This window comes from Vidua chalybeata, chromosome 19, assembly GCF_026979565.1.
Source record: "Vidua chalybeata isolate OUT-0048 chromosome 19, bVidCha1 merged haplotype, whole genome shotgun sequence".
NCBI classification, from domain to species: Eukaryota; Metazoa; Chordata; class Aves; order Passeriformes; family Viduidae; genus Vidua; species Vidua chalybeata.
In genome coordinates, this window is record NC_071548.1 from 8,736,959 (window position 1) to 8,757,763 (window position 20,805).

Genomic DNA, 20,805 nt, shown 5'->3' on the forward strand with positions numbered 1-20,805 from the left:
TCCATCCCTGCACCCATCCCTGCATCCATCCCTGCATCCATCCCTGCACCCATCCCTGCATCCATCCCTGCATCCATTGTTGCACCCATCCCTGCACCCATCCCTGCACCCATCCCTGCATCCATCCCTGCACCCATCCCTGCATCCATCCCTGCATCCATCCCTGCATCCATTATTGCACCCATCCCTGCATCCATCCCTGCACCCTGTGCAGCTCCTTTGTGTTTCCGTGAAGATTTCGGGTGACTGTTGGAAAATCGACCACCGGGCCGGATCTAAACCCGGCTGTTTTCATGGAATTGTGGTGGATCTGTAATGCCATGGTTGGATCTCACCACTACAAGGCAAATAACATATATAGATATATCAAATATCTAATATATATATATATATCAAATATCATATATAGATAAATAATATCAAATATAAAATATATATCTATCAAATAACATATATAGATATATCAAATATCAAATATATATATCAAACATCATATATAGATATAGCAAATAATACCAAATATATATCTATCAAATATCATATATAGATATATCAAATATCAAATATATATAGTATAATATATAGATATATCAAATATCAAATATCAACTATATATTTATCAAATGTCATATATAGATAAATAATATCAAATATCAAATATATATCAAATATCAAATATATATATCAAATATCATATATATGATATGATATTTGATATATATATTTGATATTTGATATCAAATATATGATATATCATATATGTGATATATCATATATATGATATTTGATATATATTTGATATATATTTGATATTTGATATTATTATATATTATCATATATATGATATATATCATATATATGATATTTGATATATGATATGATATCAAATATCAAATAGCAGTATATCAAATATCATATATAAATGTTAAGAGAAGTTTTATAGACTCACAGTTATGTTTCTCTCATGGGGTGGCCTGGGTTTGGGACATTTGGGAGGGTCGGCTCGTTTCTAACTTCCAAAAATTGAAAATGTTTCTTACAACCTTATCAAAAATACAACAGAAGGCTGAAGAGAGAAAATACTGCAGCGCCAGGAGCAGAGGATTTTCCCCACCACGTGCTCACCCACACAGTGGAGGGTTCACCTTTTAACCCTTTTTCCTCTCCCAAAATTCTGTCCATCGACTCCTTCGCTGTCCAGCGGTGGAGATCACTTTGAGTGGAGGTCAGCTGTTGCCATGGTAACGAGCTGATCCTCCCAAATGTCCCAAACCCAGGCCACCCCATGATAGAAACAGAACTATAAATCTACAGAACTTCTCTTAACATTTATACGTGATATTTGCCTTTTAATTGTGAGACTCAGCCGTGGCATTACTCGTCCATCACACCAGGCTGCTCCAGGCCCCGTCCAAGCTGGCCTTGGGCATTTCCAAGGATGGGGCAGCCACAGCTGCTCTGCAAAAAAATAAATTCTTCCTTCAGTCCAACTCAGGTGGTGCCAAAACACTTCATTACCTTTACTGTTCCTGTTTGCTCCACACGGTGCCCGGCCTTTCACCTTCCAGCTTCCTCTTTTCTTATGAAAATCTGAATTCTGCACACAGCACGAGCAGATCTCCTTTGTACAGGTGGGATTTACCCTCCTCCTGTCTGGTGAGCAGCTCAGGTCCTCATCTCTGCTGGGAAGGGGAAAAAAGGGGAAAGGGGGAAAGGAAAGGAAAGGAAAGGAAAGGAAAGGAAAGGAAAGGAAAGGAAAGGAAAGGAAAGGAAAGGAAAGGAAAGGAAAGGAAAGGAAAGGAAAGGAAAGGAAAGGAAAGGAAAGGAAAGGAAAGGAAAGGAAAGGAAAGGAAAGGAAAGGAAAGGAAAGGAAAGGAAAGGAAAGGAAAGGAAAGGAAAGGAAAGGAAAGGAAAGGAAAGGAAAGGAAAGGAAAGGAAAGGAAAGGAAAGGAAAGGAAAGGAAAGGAAAGGAAAGGAAAGGAAAGGAAAGGAAAGGAAAGGAAAGGAAAGGAAAGGAAAGGAAAGGAAAGGAAAGGAAAGGAAAGGAAAGGAAAGGAAAGGAAAGGAAAGGAAAGGAAAGGAAAGGAAAGGAAAGGAAAGGAAAGGAAAGGAAAGGAAAGGAAAGGAAAGGAAAGGAAAGGAAAGTTATTGCACAGCTGACTGAAGAGTTCAAACTTCTACATCTGGGTCTGGCCATAACTTTCTTCCCTAGGACTCCCTTCCTACTGTAGTTTGACTTTTCTACGAGTTCTGATTTATTTATTCCCCCTCCCAACTCACTCTTTCATTGCTATGGAACGAATTTGTTCCTTAAATTGGACAAACAATGTCTGTGTTTTCACTGCTGAAAAATCTCCTCTCTGTGTCTGTAAACAGAAGGTTTGCCCCGAAATGTTGTTTGTTTTAGACACGAGGTTGTTCCCAGCATTGGTTTGATCGGGGAGCTCGGGAGGCAAGCAGGGTCATGTGCTGGGTTTGTCCAGGGAAAACACAATTGGAGGCTTCAGTGTCAGTGTTTGTGTGAGCACTCACTCCTGGGCCAGAAATTCATCCCAGTGCTCTGTCCACAAAGAGCAGTATCCCCAAATTCTCTTGCTTCCCTCTTGCAGGAGCTTTGCCAGAGGTTGTTTCCGTATCCCATCTCTTTGGGGAGGGAGTTGCTTTCATCTCCCTTCACAAGGAATTGTTTGGAAAATCCAGATGCTGCTCACGTGGGATTTTCAGCTGTTATAGGTGGTGGGAAACAGGAGCAAAACTGTCCAGAGCACCTGTGGGACCTCCTGGTGCATCCTTGAACACCAAGACCAGGTTTTGGGGCTTGAATCAGGATTTTCCCAGCATGTCATGAGGAGGGAAGGGGCCATAGGTTTTGTTCTGAAGCTGTTGTGTATTTTGTATTTGTTGTTAGTATTCCCTGTGCAGGGACAGACAGAAACCGTGGTTTTTTTTCCAAAAACAATGCACTTTGCAAACGGAGAAACCAAGCAGAGGAGTTGGTGATCCACCTTTATGGAGCAGGAGGTGGGACAGGCTCCAGCAGCTCCTGTGCTGAAGGATCCAGTGGCTATTTCAGTTTCTTTGCTTCTGGTTTATGTTTTTATTAGATTATTCTGCTCCCAGCCATCCCTTCCCTTCATGGGAATGGGAGCTGTGGGGAAGGAAGGATAATTTGGGACGAGTGTAGCGAGGTTTGGCTTGGTCTGTCCTGTGAGAGGCAGTGAGACAATGACATTTCCAAGTGTGATCCCATCCTCTGGACAGAATCTCTTGAAATTTCTCATTATTTTTGAGCTCAGGTAGGGGTCAGTCCCCAAAGAACAGCTGGACAAGAGAATGCAACCATTCCCTAATGCTCCTAAGGTACAGGAACAAGCTGGAAATTCAAAATAGTCAGAATAATGACCCTAAAATAATGAGCTCATGGGGCAGCAGACAAGGCAGGCTCTCTGCTGCAGAGGATGAATAAACTGCAGGAAGTTCTCCAACACGAGAGGGACCAGCTGGGAAAAGGGACCCTCCCAAGGGATGTCTGGGGAAGGAGCTGGAAGAAAAACCAAAGCAAACAGAGGGTGCAGATGCTGGGGAGGAGAATGTGGCTGGGGCAGAGAGGAGGTGAGAAACAATGAGCTGTCCTGATGGCAGCAGCACCATCTGCTCCTCAGGGGCTGAGTGCTGCCGCCTGATATCCTGCATTCCTTTGTTCCCCGGGAGCTGCAGCCTGCAGGAATTTAAAGCCAAACACAGGCCCTGCAGTTCAGCCCCATCTTACCTTTTGTCTGAATTTCCTTGGTCTCCTCCTCCTCCTCTTCCAGCCTCTCCTCTTGCAGCCCTTAACTCCCAGCACGTTTTTCCTCCCTGGGTCCTGAAGCTGATGGATGAAAGCCCAGCAGGACTTGGTATTCTCAGAAGTTAAACAAACTCTGCTGCCCCGGCACACACAGGGTGGGACATTGATAAAATCTCTCTTTAGCTGAAGAGGTGGGGAATTGAGAGGATAAAATGATCCAAGAAGTACATGCAGCTCATAAAAGAGGCAGAGGCCAGTAAATAAAAATTACTTTCAGCTTCATAACGAGAAGGTTTTAGAGCCATAAATCTGGCTGGACAACAATGATGAGTCAAGCGTGCTCTTCCAGGAGGGGTGAGGGTGATGTTTGTGTGTGTTAACCTAAAGAGGAGGGACAGAGGTGGAAAACCAGGTAGGAATTTTAATTTTTTAGAAAAAATATGCAATGAATGAACAGGTGAACTAAAGCAGCCTCACACTTCTAAAATCATTGATCTTGGGCTGGGGGAAAAGGTCTGTCTTAAACTGCTTGTCCTTCCCTCTGAGCCCTGCACTCCTGCACTTGAGGATGGTTTTGTTTCATATAAAAAGCCTGCAATTTTACTCTTTTTGTGGTCACCTTTTGCTGTGTTGCTGCACGGAGATGTCCCTGCAGCAAGTCAGAGGTCCCATCCCTCTGTCACACTTTGGGGTTGTCACCGAGGGACGGAGCTGAGTGTGGTGGTTTTTCCTTGGCTGCTGGCATGGGTTTTAATGCTGCAAACACTGCTGGGGTTTTTCAGTGTTTGTGTTTGCTCCTTTGTGCCCTCTCTGTGTGTAACAGATTCTGGGTTTGCTTTGCTGCAGTAATGGACCCAAATGCATCCCTCGGGCAGCTGGGAGCACTTAGTGCAGCCCTCAGCCCCAGCCCTTTTGTGTCTGTGCACTGTCAGGGTCACATCCCCAGCTCCAGGCTCTCTGTGCAGAGCCCTGAGCCTGCTCAGCCCTGCAGGGACAGCTGGATGCTTCATCTTTTAGGGTCAGCTCCATCATCTTCAGCCCCCGTGGCTTTAACATCTGCAGGGCACTCACTTTGCAGGCATTGTCTGCGTGCCCGGTGACTCCATCCCAAAGCCAGGAGCAATAAAAGGAATTCAAACTCTGCCCAGTCACCCCCAGCCCTCTCACCAGGCTGAGCGCAGCACCTCTGCTGCTCTGGGGGTTTTCAGTGACCCCATCAAGGCTGCCCTGGAGTCAAGACATCTTTAAATCCCGCTCAGGAGCCAGCAGGCAGCCTGCCCCTGTTTGGGGAGGGATTTCCCTCCTTCCCAGGCAGGAGAGTGGGGCAGGAGCCCGGGGAGCTGGAGCTGTGGCTGCTGGGTGACACTGCTGGGTGACACTGTGTGGGTCACTGCTGGGTGACACTGCTGGGTGACACTGCTGGGTGATACTGCTGGGTGACACTGCTGGGTGACACTGGTGGGTGGCACTGCTGGGTGATACTGCTGGGTGACACTGCTGGGTGACACTGTGTGGGTCACTGGTGGGTGACACTGCTGGGTGACACTGTGTGGGTCACTGGTGGGTGACACTGCTGGGTGACACTGTGTGGGTCACTGGTGGGTGACACTGGTGAGTGACACTGCCTTGGTCACTGGTGAGTGGCACTGCTGGGTGGCACTGCTGAGTGACACTGCGTGGGTCAGTGGTGGGTGACACTGCTGGGTGACATTGTGTGGCTCACTGCTGGGTGGCACTGGTGAGTGACACTGCCTTGGTCACTGCTGGGTGGCACTGCTGGGTGGCACTGCGTGGCTCACTGCTGGGTGACACTGCTGGGTGGCACTGCTGGGTGGCACTGTGTGGCTCACTGGTGGCTGACACTGGTGAGTGACACTGCGTGGCTCACTGCTGGGTGGCACTGCTGGGTGGCACTGCGTGGCTCACTGCTGGGTGGCACTGCTGGGTGGCACTGCGTGGCTCACTGCTGGGTGGCACTGCTGGGTGGCACTAGTGGGTGGCACTGCGTGGCTCACTGCTGGGTGACACTGGTGAGTGACACTGCGTGGCTCACTGGTGGGTGACACTGGTGAGTGACACTGCCTTGGTCACTGCTGGGTGACACTGGTGGGTGGCACTGCTGGGTGACACTGTGTGGGTCACTGCTGGGTGGCACTGCTGGGTGGCACTGCGTGGCTCACTGCTGGCTGACACTGCTGGGTGGCACTGCGTGGCTCACTGGTGGGTGACACTGGTGAGTGACACTGCGTGGCTCACTGCTGGGTGGCACTGCTGGGTGGCACTGCGTGGCTCACTGCTGGCTGACACTGCTGGGTGGCACTGCGTGGCTCACTGGTGGGTGACACTGGTGAGTGACACTGCGTGGCTCACTGCTGGGTGGCACTGCTGGGTGACACTGTGTGGCTCACTGGTGGCTGCATGGAGATGTGGCCTCAGCCCTCCTCCGAGTCCCCTGCATGGCACCCCTCACTCCTAGAAGATGTCATCATTTGGGATTTGGGATTTTGGGGGGAGGGTTTCACCTCAAGGCACTGCTCTGCCCTTTGGGCTCGGTTTCTCTCTGTTTGTCCCCAACTCCTTCATGCCACCCTTTTTTTTCAGCAAAATCAGCTGCAGGTCCATTCAACAACTCAGTCAAGGCTTCAGTCATAAACTGCTCCTTGCTCTGGATCCCCAGGGATGCAGAATGATTTTTTGAGTGTGGATGCAATGCTGGGGTCCCAGCCAGCCTCAAAATTCCCCGTACGGAGTGTGCGAGGCAAGGAGAAACCTGGATATTGAGGGACAGAAGGAGAAGCCTCACCAGCAGCCAGGGAGAGGAAAGAAGAGGAGGAACGGATGCCTCGAGAAGGCTGAGCTAGAGCAGAGGCTGGACAGAGTTAAAGAATAAAGTATTTATTCTTGAAGTTAAAGAATAAGTATTAAGAATAAATTAAAGAATAGGGTTTTATTAAAAGGATCTCTTCAATGGATCCACCTTGTGTCGCTATTGGACACAAAATGAGTACACAGGAGGTTGGTAAGTTCAAAAGAGGAAAAGACACAATTTTATTTCTGACAATTTCACAATATATAGATTTCCAAAAGTGACAGTGGATTGGAGGATGAAATTGCCACCTCTCCAACCACACTGGTCAAACCAACAGCCCATCAATTCTCTCCTCCCACAAAGAAGAATGCAAAGCAACCTTTATTTTCATGAACAGTGCGTGAGAACTCCAGTAGAAATATGTAAAAATCAGAAGGCATGGAAAACTTTTAAAAGAACTTTAAAACTTTCAAAAGAACTATAAAAGAAAACTTAACACTTTTAAAAATCAGGGCAACAACCTTGGGCAGCACCAGAGCCCAGCCAGGGCTGCACCCAAGAGGAACCAAAATGGTCCCAAAATGCACGAGCGCTCCCGGGGGCTCTCACTGGGATCAGCTCTGCTCCATTTGCACCTTGCAGTTCATTGTCCCATTCCAGCTCCAGCCCATGCACTCCCATCCTGCTTGTTTTTCTCTCTTCAGTTTTCTGTTGTTTTTACTTTTTGGGCCTGGAGTTTGTACCAGTTGTCCTTGGCCAAGCTGGAAAAGGATTGTTTTGTCTGCCTAGCCTGTGAGGAGAATTTTCTAACACTTAATATGAAGCTCAGAGCTACACGCTAAAGCAGCACAGAATCTGAAAAATATGAAAGCTAAAACTTAAGGCATCATTTCCCCCACTGCAAAAATGTTCTAAAACATGGTGGAATGAGGCTGAGCAGCTCCAGTGCCAAACAAGGGCAGGTGGCACCTCTGTCTGAAGGGATCTTTTTATTGGGATGGCAGCAGGAAACATCTCGTCCTTTACCTGACATGGATATCTGGAGTGTGCTGCAGTGCAGAGCCAGCCAGGAGCTTTTTTAAAGCAGGAAATCATATTTAATAATCCATCCAGGAAAACCACTGGGAAGGGAACACAGCTGGAGGTGGGCAAGTGGCTGCAGGACCAGGGGATGGTGCCACACACGACAGTGGTGCTGACAAAAAATATTTATTTTCTGTCACATCCCCATCAGGAAGAGGTCACATTTTCCCCCCTCAAACTCTGCTGATTTCAAAGAGGCATTTGGCTTCTTTTTTCTGCAATCATGAGGTATTACTCATGGCCAGAGTGAATCTATGTTTGTACCCATCTGGGTGTAATTATGGCATTCTATATGCATTGCACACAATGTATATATTGTGCACTGAACTGCTGCCACGGCTCTTGTTGAGACTCTCTTGATGCTTCACTTTAAAGCTTTTTTTTTTTTGCTTTTTTTTTTTTTCCCAGAGGTTTTTAACTTCCCATAAAAATCTATTCTGGGCTGGGACTCCTTGTGCCAAGTCTCAGGCCAAGACTGAAATCTCTTTTATGAAATTTTATTCTGAGCCAGCCTGCATGTTGCTCCAGAAGGGGGGTGAGGGCATGGAGTAAAGTCCATGTCCTGCATGGCGTGAGCAAACCTGACTCTACAGAACTGAATTTTACATAATCACTTGTAGAGGTGCAAAATGCTGCAATTCTCAGCTGGGTTTTAAACCCTTTCATTTAAATCCAGGGATAAATTGTACTTGTTAATCATACCCTGGGTCTGAATATCGGGATATTTTTGGTGTCCAGGAGCTGGTGGCTTTGACAGTGGCCAAGGGCTCTTTGCAGTCTGGTGCAGCTGCAGCCTTGGAGCAGTAAACACTGGAGGAATTTGGGTTTTGCACGGTTTATTTCAGCCTCTTTCCAGCACCTCTAAATGAGGTGCTCTGAATTCCTGCTGAAGGGGCTCCCTGCCAGGGAATCTGGGCTGCAGAGGATGCAAATGCACGGTCCCTGTGCTTACCCACAGGTTTATTGATGCAAACACATCACTTCCAGCAAATGTGGAGAAGATCTCCTCAGCCAGTGCCTGAGCCAGCTGTGTGCACAAGAAAAAGAGATCTAACCAGTCACAAGATACAGACAGGAACAGGGCTCGAGTTGGTTCATAAGTCCAAAGGAAAATATAAAATAATTTGGGTTTTCCTGCATTTGAATCCTAGCAATTTCTGTGATGGGCCTCTGGCCCCCAAAGGGCTCTGCAAAAGCTTTGATAAAAAAAGAAGCTGTGAAAGAGCAGCTGCAATTTACCTGCAGCTTCTGCACCACTGCACAGAATCATTCCAGCATTCCTGTGCTTCTGAAAGGGCTCTGCAGGCTGGGAAGGGCAGTTGGAGCAGGTGTGCTCTTCCCAGACAGAGGGGATGGAAGGGCCACAGCCACCAACCTGAAATCCTGGGATTATGTTCCATTCTTGGCCATTTATTTGTTGTCTCTGTACTGAATTTGTTCTGCACAGCACAGAACCTCCTGGATTTCCCTTCCAGAAGCAGAGCCTGCCCTGCTGGAGGCACCTCCCTCCTGCTCTGCTCCACATCCAGCACAGAAAGAAGGTTTTCCACAGCACGAGCAGGGATGCACCAAAGATTTTGGGAATGGTCCTTTGTGATTTTGATAGTTTTTTTGTTTTTGTTTTTGTTTGTTTGTTTGTTTGTTTGTTTTTTGACTTTTTCCTCTTTACTTTCAAAAGGCTGAGTCACAGAAAGAAAGAAAGGAAAGAAAGGAAAGAAAGGAAAGAAAGGAAAGAAAGGAAAGAAAGGAAAGAAAGGAAAGAAAGGAAAGAAAGGAAAGAAAGGAAAGAAAGGAAAGAAAAGAAAGGAAATTCAGCCATTCATGTTTCCTCTCTGGATGAATTAATGCACTCCCTCTGCAGTGCACTGAACTGTGCTTCCCTGATGTCCTGTTTGCTGAGTTCCTGAGGTGAGCACCTGGGCACAACTTTCAATTTCAATGAAATACCCCTGGAAGGAGAACCTTTAAAGAGAAAGGGGAAGAGATGGCCCAATTCTACCTGTGCTGCTGTGACCCTGGATCTCCTGGTGGGATGCACAAAGTCCATCAGCCTGAAGTGATGAGGACTGGAAAAATTTCCCTCTGCTCCAGCGTGACCAGCTCCAACTCCCTCAGCCTTCTTGCACCTGGAGCCACTGGAAGTTGCCATCCTTTGGTGCCTCTGCCTGGTGGAGTTGTTTAGATCCCTGCTCCCCTTAAAGATTAAATTCTCCTCTTTGTCTTTAAATCCTTTTGCTTGGAAGTGTAACCCGGACAGGTTTGTGGTGCAAACACAGCAGCCACCTCCACCTCAGCACAGACTCCTTTTGGCCTGGAACACATTCCACCACCTTTGGCTCTTTGCATCCACAAACAGAGATGATGTTTGAGGCACCTGAGCGCACGGGGCTGCTGTAAAAATTAATTAGGTGCTGGTTTGAAGGAGCTTTGAAGATGAAAAGCAGCACAGTGCTTTAGGTTTAATGGCTCTCTGGAGGTTCTCTCCCCGTGGTGCAGCCTGGGTTGGACTCTCAGGTGCTGATTCTCTTTGGTGTTTCCCTGGCTGCAGCAGCACCCAGTGCCAGGGGTGTCTCACCCACCTGCCAGGAACATTTTAGGGGATGTTTTCCTCCCAGATGACACAGCCAGGTGTTTTGGAGCACCCATCTCCCGTGCTTTGTGCACACCCCTCACATTTTGTGGCTATGAATTGCCCTGGGGGCTGTGAACCTCTTCAGGAGGAGTTGGTGAGCTAAAATACCCTGAACTCCAAGGAGTTACAAACTTTGCAAGCACAGCATCAAATCACAGATTCATAGAGTGGTTTGGGTTGGATGTTGCCTTTCTCCAGCCTGGAAATGAAACTCGATTAATAATTTTAGTAAGGAGGTAATAAAAGCAGATTTTTAATGAAGGCCTTCAGGAGCAATTATGGAAAGAAAAGCCCACCCCTACAGGGATGAGTACACATTTCCAGGTTTTAGGAAATTAGCATGATTGTTAAAAAGCACCAATGAAGGGAACAAGAGGTGAATCAATTCCCCCCCAGGTCAGGCCCTTTCTCTGGGTCTCCAAGAGTTGTTCTCAGCCTTGGTTCCCAAGAACCAAGACAGCACTGGGGCCTTGTACCCCCTGGAGATGGAGCTCTGCAATCTGTTTGGTCTTTCTGCCCGGGGAAAGGCCGTGGAAAAGTACAGAAAACGAGCCACTAATACAATAGGTGACAGAGCTACAAATGCATGTGTGAAGAATGCAGAGAATATAGAAAAGGAAAAAAGGCAAAACCCAAGTCAACATCAGGAGGGAACCCTGGAGACCGTCTGGTTCCAACTTCCACTAGGCCAGGAAGAAGTAGAACATGAATATGAGCAGTTGCAACTTTTGAAGTATAAACAGAGACCACAACAAAGTGACCAGAAGAATTCAGCCCCAGACGGGCTTTTATTGTGTTTAATGCTTGGTGGATGAAGATAAAAAGTTTTGGGTTTTTTTTTTAATTGAAGTTGCAGTTCTGTCATTGTATTTACTCAGTATTCTGTTGGCAATTATTTAATTAGAGTCCTTTGAGCTAATACTCTTGGTTAAGGTGGAAACTAAGGGAAAAAAAGAAAGTTTCCATGAGATTTGTGCATTGAGAAGGCTGAGCTAGAGCAGAGGCTGGACAGAGCTAAAGGATAAAGCAGGGATTGATTAAAAGGATCTCCTCCATGGATCCACCTTGGGCAGCACCAGAGCCCAGCCAGGGCTGCACCCAAATGAACCAAAATGGTCCCAAAATGCACGAGCGCTCCCGGGGGCTCTCACTGGGATCAGCTCTGCTCCATTTGCACCTTGCAGTTCATTGTCCCATTCCAGCTCCAGCCCATGCACTCCCATCCTGCTTGTTTTTCTCTCTCCAGCCCACGCTGTTTGTGCTCCTGGGCCTGAGCTTTGGATCATTTGTCCTTGGTGCCCAGCTGGAGCAGGAATTGTTTTGTCTCCCTGCTCTGTGCACAGAGCTCAGCATCCCCTCATGTGAAGCCCAGACCCACACACTGAAGCAGCACAGGATGTGAAAAATAGAAAAGCTAAACCTTGAGGCGTCGCTGTGGGGCTTGAGCCAGGCTGGGACCAGGCTGGGGCTTCAATCCTGGATATTCCCAACCACTGCTGTGGGTGAAGGAGGGAATGCAAAAGCTTCTGCATGGCTGAGACCTCCTCATGCAAACAGTGCTTTTCACTTAATACTGTGCTGTGAGATCCTTTTCTTCTCTCCAGATGAGGACACAGTGTCCTGATCTCCATTTTCCAAGACAAAAAATGTGAAGTCCATGCTGTGCTTACAGAGCTTGGTCACTGCTGTGCTGATCCTTGTGGACAAACCAACCCCAGCAAGGAATCCCCCAGCCCTGCAGGGATCTGAGCAGCAAATCCGTGCTGGAGCAGGAGCTGCTGGGTGTTTTCCTGAGCGTGGATGCAGCAGGATTCAGGATTCCTGCTCAGCTCAGCCTCTAAGGAGGCTCTTAGAAAATCAGAGCACGTGGGGCTGTGCTCAGATTGTGCTCCCAGCGATGGGAACAGGGTGATGAACAAACAGCTCCGTGGGGCTGATCACATCCCGACGGCAGCAAAAGGGACTCGGGCCCATCCAGAGGGTGACAGGGATTCCAGAGGGGGAACAACTCCGTGGGAAGCATCACAGGAACCTCTGTAAATGGCAGGAATTCAGTGTTGGTATTCAGGGCAGAGTTTTCAATGCTTCAGTTATATTTTGGGGAATAACCTGGTGACCTTGTGGATGCAGGCAGGAGCTGGGAGCAGTGGATGGAGCGAGGCAGCTCCTGCCCAGCCTTAAACCTCCCAGCACATTTTTCCAGCCCCTTTCCTCTGCTCCCCACCAAGGTTGTGCTGGGAGGTGGAAGGGAGGGGGTGTCCCTGGGGGCTGCAGAAAGCAGGGGGTGTCTTCCCGAAGGTGTGGTCCGCAGGAGGAAAGAAACCTTGGAAGGGAGGTCACTTGGAGGAGGGGGTTACCTGGAGGATGGGGGTCCCTGGGAGGGGGATCTCTCACAGAATGGAATCCCCAGGGCAGGGTTTGGGGGGTACCGGGGGGTACCAGGAGGTACCGGGGGGTACTGGAGATACCGGGGAGTGCCGGCGGGGTTCGGGGGGTACCGGAGGTACCGGGGATACCGGCGGGTACCGGGGATACCGGGGGGTACTGGCGGGGTTCGGGGGGTACCGGAGGTACCGGGGATACCGGGGGGTACTGGCGGGGTTCGGGGGGTACCGAGAGGTACCAGGGGTTACCGGGGGTACCAGGTTCGGGGAGCTCGAGGGGTACCGGAGGTACCAGGAGGCGTTCTGGCGGGGTTCGGGGGGTTCGGGGCTCTGCCGGCTCCGCCGCCGAGGGGGCGGTCCCGGGGCCGGGGGGCGGTGGCAGGGGCCGGGCCCGGCCCCTCCGGCTCGGGTGGGACGGGAAGGGGAAGGAGCGGAGAGGAAGAGGAGGAGTTGGGCTGCACCTGGGTGCGCGTCATTACTCGCGGGTGCCGATGGCTGGGGCAGCGGCGCCGGCGGGGCCGGGCGCAGAACGGTGAGAAAACCGCATTTCCAGGGCTTTAGAGCGGGGAAAACGGGAGATGTGGAAAGCAGGAGTGTCCTCCCTGTGAGACACGCGGGGCTACCCGCGGCTGGGGCGCGGTGGGGACGCGGGAGGACGCTGGAGATGCTCAGGGGTGCAGGAGGTGCTCAGGATGTTCAGGGATGCAGGAGGATGCTCAGGGGATGCTGGAGATGCTCAGGGGATGCTGGAGAATGCTCTGGGGATGCTCAGAGGATGTTCAGGGATGCTGGAGAATGCTCAGGGGTGTTGGGGATGCTCAGAGGATGTTCAGGGATGCAGGAGGATGCTCGGGGATGCTCAGGGATGCAGGAGGATGCTCAGGTATGTTCATGGATGCAGGAGATGCTCAGGGACGCTCAGGGTTGCTGGGGATGCTCAGAGGATGCTCAGGGTTGTTGGCGATGCTCAGAGGATGCTCAGGGTTGCTGGGGATGCTCAGAGGATGCTCAGGGGTGTTCAGGGATGCTGGGGATGCTGCGGGAGCCGTGCGGGGACAGCCCAGCCCGGCTCTGCTCCGTGTCATCCCTTGTCCCCGCAGGGAAACAGGGATGAGTTTGGAGGGAAGGGATTTGCAGCCCCGGGCAGGGCGGGGCTCCCCTTAGGGGCTGATACGGGAGAAAATTCAGGGAAGGGAGAAAATTCAGAAAATGGAGAAAATGCAGCCTTTTTTTCAAAATTGCCACATAAAGCCTTGATGTTATTGCGTGTTGTTAAAGTCATAATTTAAATAATTGAAGTGCTGTAAAGAGCACAGCAGAGTTTTGCTTCAGGACCACCTCGGCTGCTGTCTTGTGGCAGCAAGATCAATAATCTTATTTTCTTGCTGTTCCACGGGGTTGTTCACTGATGAGTTGGTTTTGCCTCGAGCCAAAGCTCATTTAGCTGTGGCTGACACCCCTCTTGTTTGGTTTTCTTTTGGTTTTGGGGTTTTTGGGGTTTTTTTTTGGCCTGAAGGACAAGGCAAACGTGCTGTGCAGCACTAAGTCACCGTGTGACCTTTAAAGCCCGCTGCCAGCTTGGTGCCTGGGGAAGGGAGGGGAGGCTTCCCGAGGATCAGCTGAACATGATTTAAGAAGCACTGGCATCTCTGATATGGAATTAAAGCCCCAACCCAGCCATTCCCTTGAGATGGCTTTGACTGAGATGCCCACAAGCCTTCGTGTGACACCCACTTCCCATCTCAGCACAAATCACAAGGCAGTGCCTAAACTGAGGAGGGTTCTCACAGGCTGAGACTATCTTCATTTTTGTCTCTGTTAATCAATTAAAATGCTTTGGCAGCTTTTTCTGCTCAGCCTCTGTGTTCCTTCCCTTCATCTGGAGTTTCAGGGAGGGTTTTGGTTGGGTTTTTTCCTCCCCCAAATATGATTTTTCACCGTTCAAGTGATGCTTCTTCATCGCTCTGTCGCTTTCGTGGAGGTGGCAGGTGTAATATGAAAATTTAATTAACATTCTTCAAATGACCCTTCCTCCAACCTGGCTGATGCAAATGAAAGCATGGCAGAGCTCCAGTGGAGATGTGGGAGTATTTTGGGTTTTAAAAGTGGATAGAAAATAATTAGAGAAAAACAGTAACTGGCACTGGTGATTGAATCTCGTTAAAACATCTTTGCCAGTTTTGGGGGTTTTATTAAAATATAATAATTATTATTATTGAATTAAAATATTGTGGCTGAGGGGAGAAGCACAGTGGTTTTCATGACCTGTAAGCAAGAACTGCTGCTTGTGATTATTTTTCAAACACTCTTCTCTCACTGGGAAACGTTTCTTGCCCGAAAATATCCAGAGGAATTGTACTCATTTTTCCTGCAGGGCTTGGTTACTATCATAGCTTGGTGTTGAAGCATTTTGTAGCTGGATTGTTTTTTTTTTTTTAATAGCAAAATATTTTTTTATTTTTAATTTTTGAAGCAGTCTCAGTGTGAGGGCAGCACTCCAGGCTGCAGGTGGGATTCCTTCCCAGAAATTCTCTAGGCAGTGATTGTATCCCACATGCCTCGTGGGGTCACTGCTCCATGGAGGACCCCAGAGCCAGCCTGGGAGTGGGAATTCGGTTCCTTTTAGCCCCTTTTCCCTCCTCTCATCCCTCCCATGCTTACACAGGCCCTATGTAAAAAATATTTGTGTATTTATAGTGGTGTTGACATCTGAGGAACTTCCTGTGTCCCGCTACTGAGGTGATGTCTGTGCTCCAGAAAAAGATTTCCCCATTAAAATCAGGCAGGGAAGGAAGTTTGAGCCATGTGGTGTCTGACAGATAACTGAGAAGCCAGAGCTCTACACAGCAACATCAGCCTGCTTCTGGAAGGACTGTTGGGAGCTGTAAAGCTGGAATATGGATAAATTCCACTGTGTTTTGGCTGAAGGGTTGAGGAATTACTCAGTTTCTTGTTAGAACCCTGGTTACTGAGAATTGGAGACTTTCTGTGCCCCCAGGAGAACACTGCACTGACCTGAGGCCGTGGAGAAGCTTCCAAAATGGAATGACAGAACTGGGATTGTGGGGGTGGAGTTTGGATAGAAGTGTGTGATATCACAGGGGGCAAAACTCAGAGTTTGGGGTTTAGAATATAGTAATAGATAGAAAGCAAGATGGAGGTTTTAGGGTGGAGGCTGCTCCTTCTTCTTCACCTCCTTCTCCATGGGTTTGGGTGGTTTTGTGTAACTGGATAAAAAAGTCCCCATGGTGGGCATGGGTGATTGGTTATTGGGTTAAAAGTGAAAATAATTTAGGTGTCATTTCTGAATTGGACAGTTTATCCTTAAAAGGCCTTGTAGAGAAAGATGGTTATAGCCATTTTGTGCCTTGTTAGTGAAGAACTGCAGAACTCACCCCTTGTGAGACTGTCATCTGGATAAGAAACAGTAAACATCTGAGTCTGAGCACAGAATACCATCTCAAGAGCTTCAATCCTGACCTTGGCAGAGGCAGAAAAGAAGCCAAAACCCAGCAGTTTCTCACTGCTGTTGCTGGAGGCGGCTTTGTGGCACCCTCTGAGCAGCTCCTGCTCTTGTCTCACCTTCCCAGGTGAAATGTCCCAACATTCCCAGCTGAGGAAGCAGAGGGAGATGGAGATTGACCCCTGACTGCCAACAAAAACAGTGGCAAAACCCAGGAGAGAAGAACCCTTGCAGCCCCCAGCCCTCCATCCCTCCCCAGGTACGTGCAGGCATCGCCCGGAAAAACATTTCCCGTGTAATTCCATTTATGAATTCCATTTCTTTTTCCTCTCCCTAAGGCAGCACTGCTGGCTGGGGGTGATGAAAAGGTTAAAGTGGGATGAAGCAGTGGGTGGTGCTGGCCCTGCTCCAGCAGGGAAGGGGGTTACTCACACCCAATTGCACAGCTCGCCCCGGGGCAGCTGGCTGCTCTCCCTGCTCTGGCTGCCTGCCCACAGCTCCTGCCAGCAGCCTGGAATTCTGCTCCCGCAGAAGCAGCTGGGATTGGGATCCACGTGGAGAGAAATGGAATTAAGCCTGGCTTAAGTCAGGGCTAGTGAGTTGGCCTAGAGCTGGTCCTGCCCTGGCGTGGAGGGGTGGCTCCAAAGCATCCTGAGGCATCTTCAGCCCAAATTCCCGGCTGGATTCCCAACTGCTCTCATTCCCAATTGCCAGTTTCTCTCATTCCCAGTTCCCAGCTGCTCTCATTCCCAATTTCCAGTTTCTCTCATTCCCAGTTCCCTACTGCTCTCATTCCCAATTGCCAGTTTCTCTTATTCCCAGTTTCATTCCCCATTTCTCTGATTCCCAGTTCCCAATTGCTCTCATTCCCAATTCCCAGTTTCTCTCATTGCCAATTTTTCTTATTCCCAATGTCTCTCATTCCTCATTCCCAGTTTCTTCCATTTCCAATTCCCAGTTTCTCTCATTTCCAGTTTCTCTCATTCCCAGTTCCTCTCATTCCCAATTTCTCTCATTCCCAATTCCCAGTCTCTTCCATTCCATTTCTCCCACTCCCAATTCCCAGTTTCTCTCATTCCCAATTTCTCTTATTCCCAATGTCTCTCATTCCTCGTTCCCAGCTTTTCTCATTCCCAATTCCCAATTGCTCTTATTCCCAATTCCCAGTTTCTCCCATTCCCAATTTCTCTTATTCCCACTTTCTCCCCAGTCTCTCCCATTCCCAGTCTCTCCCATTCCCAATTCCCAGTCTCTCCCATTCCCAGTCTCTCCCATTCCCAGTTCCCAATCCTGACAAACTGAACGTGAAACCTTTCTGTGAAAACACAAACACAAGGGGCGCTGAACGCTGCAGCTGCCTGGCCTCGGCTCTGGGAATTATTTTGTCATTTAATAACAAATTTCCGTTTTTTTCTTCTTAAGCCAGACCTGAAGATGGCCCCGAGGGAGGCGGGAGTGTGGAGGCAAACGCGGGCTCTGCTCTGGAAGAATTGTCTGATCAAGTGCAGGACGAAGAAAAGCAGCGTCCAGGTGAGGGGCCCTGGGCCAGCCCTGCGCAAATGGCGCCCAAAGCGCAGGGAAACTCAGGCTTATCTTAAACCTCAGGGAAACTCAGGCTTATCTTAAACCTCAGGTTTAAAACCTCAGGGAAACTCAGGTTTTTTTAAACCTCAGGTTTAAAACCTCAGGGAAACACAGGTTTATTTTAAACTTCAGGGAAACTCAAGCTTATTTTAAACCTCAGGCAAACTCAGGTTTATCTTAAACCTCAGGTTTAAAACCTCAGGGGAACTCAGGTTTATTATAAATTTTAAAGTTTTAGAGTTTACCTCTGAATTTTGGGGTGAAATGTGCTTTTTCAGAAGGAGTTTTGTGACCCTTTGTTTAAAAAATATTCTAATATGTAAGGCTGTATCTAGATAATAGCCCTGAATATTAAATTACATATATATTTATTAATATATATTTATAATTATGCATATTTTATAACATAGTAATTATATATAATAACATATTATAATTATATATTATATAATTATATTTATGTATTATCATAATATATAATTATAAGTATATATTTATATATCACTGTATTTATATATAATCATACAATAATTTTATTATAATTTATAATAATATACATAGCATTATTATTTTATATTAACATTAATAATATAAGCATTGTTTATAAATTATAGTATAATAGTATAATATACAATTATATAATATATTATATATAATATACATAATATATATAATATATTATAATTATCTATTTTATAATCCTATATATGTAATCATATAATTATTTCATTATAATTGTAATTATAATTCTATATTATAACTATATTACTATATATAGTGATATATATCTATATATTTATAGATATATTTATATCTATAGATATATAGATATATATATCACTATATATAGTATCTATATATAGTGATATTTATATATGTCGATAAATATATATATTTATATCTACATGTTATAAATATATCTATCATTTTATATATTTATAAATATATATTATGTTATATAGTCTATAATATTATTATAGTGTATATAATATATAAATATTACAATAATATACATTATATAATAATAATATATATAAAATATTTATAAATGTATTGTGTTATATATATTCTATCTATATTCTATATATGATTATTATATTTATATATATTTTTGGTGCTTTTCCCACTGTTTCTCCCATTCTGGCTGATCCTGATGAGTAAATAATGAATTATCTTGAGCCTTTGAGATACTGAATTATAAAATATTTCATTTTTTCCCCATCCAGGAGATGCTTTCCCTATTGATGGCTGATCCCAATGAGTATATAATGAAATTTTTTGGTCCTTTAACATACTGAATTTTGAAATATTTACCTTTTTTTCAACCAGGAGGAGCTTTCCCTGTAGTTTCTCCCATTCTGGCTGATCCTGATGAGTATAGAATGAATTTTTTTGACCCTTTAAAATACTGAATTTTGAAATATTCCATTTTTTTTCCTGCAGGAGGTGCTTTTCCCACTGTTTCTCCCATTCTGGCTGATCCTGATGAGTAAATAATGAATTATTTTGAACCTCTGAAATACTGAATTATAAAATATTTCATTTTTTTTTCCATCCAGGAGATGTTTTCCCTATTGATGGCTGATCCCAATGAGTATATAATGAAATTTTTTGATCCTTTAAAATACTGAATTTTGAAATATTCCATTTTTTTCCTGCAGGAGGTGCTTTTCCCACTGTTTTTCCTCTTCTGGCTGATCCTGATGAGCATGATGCACCCTCACAGGAAATATTATTCTTTTTTTTTTTATTTAACCCATTTTTTTGTGCAGGAAGTGCTTTTTCCGCTGTTTTTTCTGTTCTGGCTGATCCTGATGAGTATAGAATGAGGTTTTTTGACCCTTTGAAATATTGAAATATTCCATTGAAATATTCCATTTGGAATATTTTCTTTGACTTTCCTTTGAAATATTCCATCTTTTTCATGCAGAATCGGCTGATCCCGATGAGCATAGAATGAATTTTTTTGACCCTTTAAAATACTGAATTTTGAAATACTCCATTTTTTTTCCTGCAGGAGGTGCTTTTCCCACTGTTTTCCCATTCTGGCTGATCCTGATGAGTATAGAATGAAATTTTTTGATCCTTTGACATACTGAATTTTGAAATATTTCTTTTTTTTTTCCATCCAAGAGATGCTTTCCCTGTTGGTGCCTGATTCCGATGAGTATCGAATGAATTTTTTTCACTCTTTAAAATACTGTATTTCGAAATATTCCCTTTTTTTTTCCTGCAGGAGGTGCTTTTCCCACTGTTTTTCCTCTTCTGCTTATCCTGATGAGCATATAATGAATTTTTTTGAACCTCTGAAATACTGAATTTTAAAATATTATATTTTTTCGGTACAGAAGGTTCTTCTCCCTCTGTTTCTCCCATTCTGGCTGATCCTGATGAGTAAATAATGAATTTTTTTCACCCTTTAAAATACTGAATTTTGAAATATTCCATTTTTTTCCCTGCAGGAGGTGCTTTTCCCACTGTTTTTCCTCTTCTGGCTGATCCTGATGAGCATGATGCACCCTCACAGGAAATATGATTCTTTTTTTTTTATTTAATCCATTTTTTTTTTGGTGCAGGAAGTGCTTTTCCCACTGTTTTTCCCATTCTGGCTGATCCAAATGAGTATATAATGACTTTTTTTGATCCTTTAACATACTGAATTTTGAAATATTTCTCTTTTTTCCATCCAGGAGATGCTTTCCCTATTGATGCCTGATCCCGATGAGCACATAATGAAATTTTTTGACCCTTTAAAATACTGAATTTCGAAATATTCCATTTTTTTGCCTGCAGGAGGTGCTTTTCCCACTGTTTCTCCCATTCTGGCTGATCCTGATGAGTAAATGATGAATTATTTTGAACCTCTGAAATACTGAATTATAAAATATTTCATTTTTTTTTCCATCCAGGAGATGCTTTCCCTGTTGATGCCTGATCCCGATGAATATCGAATGAATTTTTTTGACTCTTTAAAATACTGAATTTTGAAATATTCCATTTTTTTTCCTGCAGGAGGTGCTTTTCCCACTGTTTTTCCTCTTCTGGCTGATCCTGATGAGCATG

The 20,805-nt window shown here is 45.8% G+C and overlaps 2 long non-coding RNA genes across 3 annotated transcripts; one reads left to right on the forward strand and one right to left on the reverse strand.

The window, feature by feature from the left end:
- Positions 1-11,068: 11,068 nt before the first annotated feature.
- Positions 11,069-13,051, reverse strand: LOC128797711 (uncharacterized). Of its 2 annotated transcripts, none has more exons than XR_008434220.1 (2): positions 12,954-13,051; positions 11,069-12,345 (listed from the first exon to the last, which is right to left on the reverse strand). It is a non-coding gene; the product is annotated as an uncharacterized LOC128797711 (long non-coding RNA). The 2 variants fall into 2 exon arrangements; XR_008434219.1 differs by having other exon boundaries at positions 12,945-13,051.
- A 101-nt stretch (positions 13,052-13,152) lies between these two features.
- On the forward strand, positions 13,153-19,473 carry LOC128797712 (uncharacterized). The gene is made up of 4 exons (XR_008434221.1): positions 13,153-13,227; positions 16,286-16,417; positions 17,581-17,688; positions 19,404-19,473. It is a non-coding gene; the product is annotated as an uncharacterized LOC128797712 (long non-coding RNA).
- The last annotated feature ends 1,332 nt before the right edge of the window (positions 19,474-20,805 follow it).